The sequence below is a fragment of the Carya illinoinensis genome, chromosome 10, assembly GCF_018687715.1.
Source record: "Carya illinoinensis cultivar Pawnee chromosome 10, C.illinoinensisPawnee_v1, whole genome shotgun sequence".
Taxonomy (NCBI): Eukaryota; Viridiplantae; Streptophyta; class Magnoliopsida; order Fagales; family Juglandaceae; genus Carya; species Carya illinoinensis.
Genome location: NC_056761.1, coordinates 35,020,860 through 35,028,944, shown reverse-complemented (window position 1 = coordinate 35,028,944; position 8,085 = coordinate 35,020,860).

Here is an 8,085-nt window from a genome sequence, read left to right as displayed (position 1 = left end):
CGGTTAGAGCAAGAGGAAGAAAGACTAGATGCAGTGGTCCAAGAGGCATTCCCTGATGAGCAGTTGTTTGCATGTGAGATCAAGCTTCCGTGGTATGCTGATATTGTTAATTATCTAGCTTGTAAAGTTTTACCACCTGATCTTACTTACCATCAACGTAAGAAATTTTTGCATGATGTGAATCACTATCTTTGGGATGAGCCTTTGTTGTTCAAAAGATGCCCTGATCAAATCGTTAGAAGATGTGTGCCGGAAGAAGAGATGCAAGATATCCTCCATCATTGCCATTCCTCATCATATGGAGGACACTTTGGAGCCACCCGTACAGCAGCTAAGGTACTTCAAAGTGGGTTCTTTTGGCCTTCCATTTTTCGTGATAGTTACACTTTGGTGAAAACTTGTGACCGGTGCCAACGTATGGGAAATATTTCAAGGCGTCATGAGTTACCATTGAAAGGTATCTTAGAAGTTGAGTTGTTTGATGTTTGGGGAATAGATTTTATGGGGCATTTTCCTCCTTCTTTTGGTTTCGCTTATATCTTGCTAGCAGTTGACTATGTGTCAAAATGGGTGGAAGCAATTGCTACAACAACAAATGATGCAAAGGTAGTTCTCAAATTTCTGCACAAGAACATATTCACAAGATTTGGCACTCCACGAGCTATTATTAGTGATGAAGGGACTCACTTTTGCAACAAGTTATTTGAGAATCTTCTTTCTAAATATGGTGTGAAGCACAAGATAGCACTTGCTTACCATCCTCAAACTAATGGCCAAGCTGAAATTTCAAATAGAGAGATCAAGAACATCCTTGAGAAGACGGTCAAAATCAATAGAAAGGATTGGGCGAAGAAGCTTGATGATGCTTTGTGGGCGTACCGTACAGCCTTTAAAACACCTATCGGGATGTCTCCATACCGATTAGTGTTTGGAAATGCATGTCATCTTCCTGTAGAGTTGGAGCATAGAGCTTATTGGGCTGTGAAAAAGTTTAACTTTGATTTGAAGGCAGCAGGTGAAAAGCGACTTCTTCAATTGAATGAGATGGAAGAGTTCCGGAATGATGCATATGAGAATGCAAAGATCTATAAAGAAAGGACAAAGAAGTGGCATGACAAACAGATTATTAGGCGAGAGTTTGCTCCGGGACAACAAGTTTTACTCTTCAATTCACGACTCAAACTCTTCCCAGGAAAGTTAAAATCAAGATGGACGGGCCCTTATACAATTCATGAAGCTTTCTCTTTTGGAGCAGTAGATTTGAAGGACAAGGCAGGGAATATTTTCAGAGTTAATGGTCAAAGATTGAAGCACTACTATGGAGAGCAAATGGAGAGGAACTATGCATATATTCCTCTTGGAGATCCTAAGTGATGAGGATTGAAAAGTCTGGCTGTAGACTTTAAAACAAGCGCTTATGGGAGGCAGCCCATAGATCTATCTTTCACTCTTTCATTTATTTTATTATCTTTGTTTATTTAAGTATTAATAAATTGGTTTTTGATGCAGGTTTATTTTGCATGAATAAAGAGCTGGAAAATTTAAAAACCTCGGAAGGTTCACCATGAAACCAGGGAAGTTCCTTTATTTCTTCAATCCTTTTTACTTTTGCATCACAATGAGGACATTGTTTAGTTTAAGTTTGGGGGTGTAAACTCTTATAATCATTTGATCCTCTTGTTTTCTAAGTCTTGGGTTGTTGATGGGTTGTTTGAGTCTCTTACCAAGCATGCATTGGAGTAAGATTGAATTCTCTATGACTCTGAAATTTGTGATTGAAGATGGTTTTGAGAAAAATTTTCAAAAATTTCTTTTATGTCAAGTGAAGTTTTGTGGGTACTTTGGTTTAAATCTTTGACCTTGAACACAATTAAGCACATAGTCGTTTTTCTCTTATTCCATTTTGCTTATGAAGATAAGAAGTTGAATTAATTGAAAGAGGGAGGTTCGATTTTGCTTTGCTCTAGAATCCGTTGATGGGTCCTTGAGGCGAAATTCTAGTTGAGACCAAATATCAGAGAAATGATCTAGGCATTTCTTTGGCATAACCAAAAAGCTTTCCCAGCCGTCCTAAATGTCATGCCATCATTACATGGTGTGTTTCCATAGTCAACCCCCTTGAGCCTTCATGAGCCTTTATTGATTCTTTAAACTACATAAACCATGCCCGCTCTAAGCCTGAAAAACAATGAATCTACCGTTGATAGTTTGAGAAAATACTTTGGTGGAGAGTTACATTTAAAAGAGAAAATTGGTTTCATGATGAAAAGTATTATGTTTGCTCTGTTTGATCAAAGAAAAAGAAGAAGAAGAAAGGAAGTGATTAAAAAAAAAAAAAAAAAAAAAAAGAAAAAGAAAAAGAAAAGAAAAGAAAAAGAAGTCGCCAAGCGGAAAGTGAATTACCTCAAATTTTGTTAAGGGAAGTGTTGGTATTACATCAGTGATTACAGCAATAATAATGCCACAAATATGAGCATATTGCCAAGAAAGAGCTATGATTTGAATCATGTGAGTTTCTCTTTTAATGTTCTTTTCACTAAGTATTTTCCCAGGTTGATTTAATTTTCCATATCCAGTTCTTTCTTAACCCTCACCCTGTGGCCTATCATTACAACCTTAATAAAGACCTTTTGATCTTTGATTTTGGTGTTGACTACATTAGTGGAGAGGATTTCTGAAAATTGGACTTATGGGGTTAAGTTTTAAGAGAATTCTTCTGATTTTGGTTGTTCTACTTTTATCTGAGTTTGCAGGTGGTTTGAGGTTAAATTGACTATATCACACACACACTCAAGGTCTTAGCTTTAGGTTGAAGTAAACGCCTAACTCTTGCTTGACAAATTACAAAATTTTTGATTGATTTTCTTGCTATCTTTGATGTTAAAAGAGTAAGATACTAGAGATGAAATCTAAATTCATAAAAGCTTGGTGAGTGATGATACTTCTCTTTGGGGTCGAGTTGATATTGCCTAAACTATCATTTGTTTTTCTTTTTGTTTGAGGACAAACAAAGTTGTAAGTTTGGGGGTATTTGATGGCTTGCAAAATTTCATATTGCAGATTTTACAAGTTCGCTCGAGCGGAGGCTTTTGGCCGCTCGAGCGAATTCAGGCAGATTCAAACGCTCGACTGCCGCTCGACAGGGAGCTCGAGCGGGTTGCTGAAAAATGAAGATCGCTCGAGCAGAGACATTGGCCGCTTGAGCGAAATCAGGCAGAGTCGAACGCTCGATGTGCGCTCGATAGGACGCTCGAGCGAAATCAGGCAGAGTCGAACGCTCGACGCGCGCTCGACACCCCGCTCGAGCGAACATCGTATTTTGACAGATTTTAGGTTTTCCGCCGTGGGACCATATAAAAGCCATTTTTCACTCTAGAGCCGCGAGTTTTGACTGGAGAACACTCTTTGGGAGAGAAAAACATAGCTAGAGGGATTCAAATCATTTGTTTTGGAGACGGAATTCCAATTTATTGCACGTACGTTGGATTCATACACGAGCACGGACGGGAGAAAAGCGTTGAATCGTTCCCTTGAGCTTTTGACGACGAGTTGAGGCTGCAAGGAGGATTTTTCAGTGTTTATTTTCTTCTTCCCATCTTCTCAGAACAATTATGGTGAATTCGTTTATGTTGAATTCCATTTCTAGCATGAGCTAAATTTTCTTTATTCTAGGAAAACGATGTAACCTATTTCCGAACTATGCTTGTTTGTCCATGCTAATTTAATGCAATTCTCTCTTTGTTTATCTGATTTATTCTGAGTTTAATGCTTCTAATTAACTGGCCATTGATTAGATGATTATTAATCTTGTGATTTGCTATCGAAAGAGGGAATCATAGGGTAGATCTTGGATATTTCAGCATAGGTAAGTATAGAGATCGAAAGACTCGTATGAACCTGTGTAGTAATTAAATCATTGGTCTTATTGTGTTCTTGATTATTTAATTTGCATACTCTTGTGTGAATTGATAAACTAGAATCACTTCCAATGAACTATCGAAATAGGCTTTTGGATGAATTAGAGATTTGCTAATAGACAAAAGAGGTTTAAGTTAAATTAGCTGGATGAGAAAAGCATAGTGAAGAATTATGGTGAAATCGATTTCCTAGAAGTTTTCTTCCCCATTGAATTTGATCTTTGAAAGTCAGTTTTATTTTCTTTACTTATTTCTCTTTGAGTTGAGCTAAGTTTATTTGCAACTACAAAAACCTTAGCGATTCCTCTAGATAAAATTGAGATTAGTATAATTTTGGTATTTGGCAAGAGTAAGGTACCAATCCCTGAGGACGATACTCTACTTATTACTTTACTATAAAACTACGATACTGTGCACTTGCAGTTTTGCACCGGTCACCGATCCCAAGCAAAATTTGGGGGCATCATAGCATTAATTGACAGGAAACTTTGGGAGTACTCTTTAGAAGACAAAGGCTATACACCACACACCAAAAACACCTAAGAATTTAGATAGATACAAGATTCTTGGGCTATGAGAAATTATTTGAAATTCAAAGGAATCTAGAAAAAATTAGATTATTGAATGAACTTAATGATTTGATGAGATATTTTACATCTTATATCACAATGTATTAATTAATGAATTCTCTAAATGGATATATAACTTACATATATAGATCTGCTAGGACCAAAACAGCAGGCCAAAAATAAACTGAGCCAGAGCTAGCTGAAGCTTGCACGATTAGATACTTTGAATAGTTCAAAATTGATGCTTCAGTTGGACCCAACACATGAATAATTAGATAGATTCTGGGTCTTAACTTGTATTTCAGTACCAAGATATAATGGTAAGTTAAAACCATTATTGCATCATGTGTTATATGGTGAAGAAAGCTAGATGAGTAAGGCTCATCCGCTAGCTAGCTAGCTCTGCTAGATCTATTATAATGGTGTTAGAGCATCCCCATCCTGTTCCCCAAAGGACCATAGTCCCTAAATTATAGGGTTTGTATTTGGGGTTATCCCAAAATACTCCCTCAATCCTGTTCCTCATTTTAGGGTTAAATTTGGGGGATGCTACAGTGGCTCCCAAATCCTATACTACTCAGTTTCTCTCCAGGCCAAATGCCCCTGCTTCTAGTTCTCCATTGCCTCGACCGTCGTTAGCCTTCCCATCGACAACCCCTCTATCATTGTCGTCGCCGTTGTCGTCTCTCTCTCTCTCTCTCTCTCTCTCTCTCTCTCTCTCTCTCTCTCTCACACACACACACACACACACACACACACACACACACATATTCACTCCCATTTTCCATTTTCCGCGATTTCATTTTCACATTCTTGATAGCTTCAGTTTAGATCAAATGATGCTGAAAATGAAATCAGGGGGTTCATTACTGTCTACTCCATTAATATGGTTCTAATTTGGGTATGATTTTACAAAAGTTGCATGCTTCATTGTTTTGATTTTCATGATGTGGGTTATCTGTGATTTCCCCCTTTGATTACCGTGTGATTTATCTATGATGTCGATCGTCATTGGTGTTGGGTCTGATTTGTATCCTTCGAAATGCTCATGTGAATGGGTCTGATTTTACCCATTTGCCTGCTTCATTGTTTATCTACTATGCCATGGTGTATCTGTGATTTCTCCATTCGAAAACTCTATGATATACCGTGTATGTCCATTACCTTTGATCTGTGTTGGGTCTAATTTGTACTCCTTCAAAATGCTTGTGAATGAGTTTGATTTTACCCATTTGAAATGGAGAAAAATTTGTGTCGAAGTTTACCCATTACCACATGCTTCATTGGGTCTGAACTTGCTTTTCCTTTTTGTTGTGATGCTGCATTTTTCGGCTAATATTGCTACCATTTCTCTGTGACATTTGATCTTTGGGTCTAAACTTGCTGCCATTGCTCTATGATATGCATTGGAGAACTCCATGATATATTATGTATGGCCATTGCCATTGATCTGTGTTGAGTCTAATTTGTAGTCCTTCGAAATGCTTGTGACTGGGTCTGATTTTACCCTTTCGAAATGGAAAAAAATTTGGGTATGAGTTTACCCATGAACATGCTTCATTGGGTCTAAATTTGCTTTTATTTTCTGTTGTGATGCTGCATTTTTTGGGTAATACTGCTGCCAATTTCATTGTTATTTAGGTCTAAACTTGCTACCAGTTATATTCTGTGATGTGCATTCTTATTGGGTCTATACTTGCCACAAGGACTATTCTATGATGGATGTTTAGTGTAAGGCTGTAATGAGTGGGGTTAATTCACAAGTGTTTAGGTATGGGGCACCATTGATATGGCGGGGTAATTTGAACCCAAATGGCCACTAAATGAATTGTGGTAGATTTCACAATAGGCGGCCGGGGTTCACAATTTTGTAGCCCTTCATGCAAGCCTCCTGTCTTACGCATGTTGTTAATTCAAAATAACATTTTTGAGCCCTAATTATTACACACATATGTTAGGGAACCGGATGTGAATGCTCTTATTCATTTATCACATTCTCTTTTAATCCATAGATTCTTGACCAAGCCTTGTCATATTTGCATGCCTTGTGATTCTTACATGCTCATATCCTGTTGTTTGGAAATTGGAAATTCATAATGCTGATTTGTATGGTCTTGTTCAGTTGAATGCTGCCCAGTTGTTTTTATGAGTAAATTATATTTCTGCGAAACTTTTAGTCAGCTAGTAACAATATTGGAGTTTTTTCTTGTGACATTGTTGAGCTTCGATTTCCTTTCTCTATCCCCAGAGCTATGATGATGACAAATCCTCATGAAAACACAGGATATTTGGTTGACACCTCCATGGTATGGTGACCTAAACGGCCAATAAGTAATGACAACCGATTGTTGCAACCATCAGAGGGAGAGTGCCAAATTTCCTAAATGTATCCATAAGGTTCCTCAGCCACCTAGCAAAATCATGTACTAACATTGTTCTAAAGTATCTAACATCTCTACCAATTGTTGTGCGTCTACAATTTCTTAGAGATAGATTCACAAGACCATGGAAATATGTTCTTCACAAGCCTCCTCACTCAAGATCCTGAAATTGACCACATTTACAGTGGTCAAACTCAACAATCTTCTGTGACTTTGGATGATTCACCACCCCCACCCCAAGTAGAGCCTTCATCACAAAGATAATCAGCCAGGGGTACGAACTTTACTCCCAAAGAAGATAAGTTACTTATCTCAGCATGACTGAATAATAGTGTTAATGCAATCCAGGAAATAGACCAAAAACATGTCCAACTTTGAGAAAAAATTAGTCAATACTTTCTTAAGTATAAAGAAACTACAAATGAGCAGAGTGTTGGGTCTTTAATACATCGGTGGTAGGCCATTCAAAAAGTGACGTACAAATTTTGTAGTAAACTCACCCAAGTTGAAGGGTTGAATCAAAGTTGCAAAGCTGCTTCTACATATTATATATTTTCAGGAGAGAATTTATGCATGAAATTAACCGACCTTCATTGCCTTTAGTTACAATTAATAAGATTACAATGTACCATACATTTCAACTCCTAACAATTCCAATAGACGACGTTGCAGAAACAGATGGAATTTGCAGCTTCATTAAGAACGTACAACTTTTCCTTAAAATCTTATGAAACCAGCTTTGATTAAAAAAATCTAAAGATCGTGATCAAAACGTCTGCAGCCTGCATTTTGCCAGCTAGAACCATATATCTTCTAGTCCACTGTGATTCTGGCTGCATATATACGTCCTTGATCCACGCCACCAATATATATGTATTATTTGCATGATATGTCACTGATCATGAATAGAGCTAGCGAGTCTTCATGAGAGTTGAGAGCAAATTATCAAGTTAATTGACTCTTTTTGTATGCTTGCTTTCCTTCCTATATATAGTTAATTTGTAGCCCGCAATTAAAGCTAGCTAGGTAAATCCTTTTCTTATATTTTATACATTTAACAGTCCATCCTTATAAATTTTCTTTCCAACACAGTCCCTATTCTTTCATGGAAAAAGGAGGAATATTTAAATAAATATAAACTTTCCAGTTAAATTTGGTTCAACTTATAGATATATAGATAAAGATTTTCATATGCTAAATTAGAATAATATTATATTC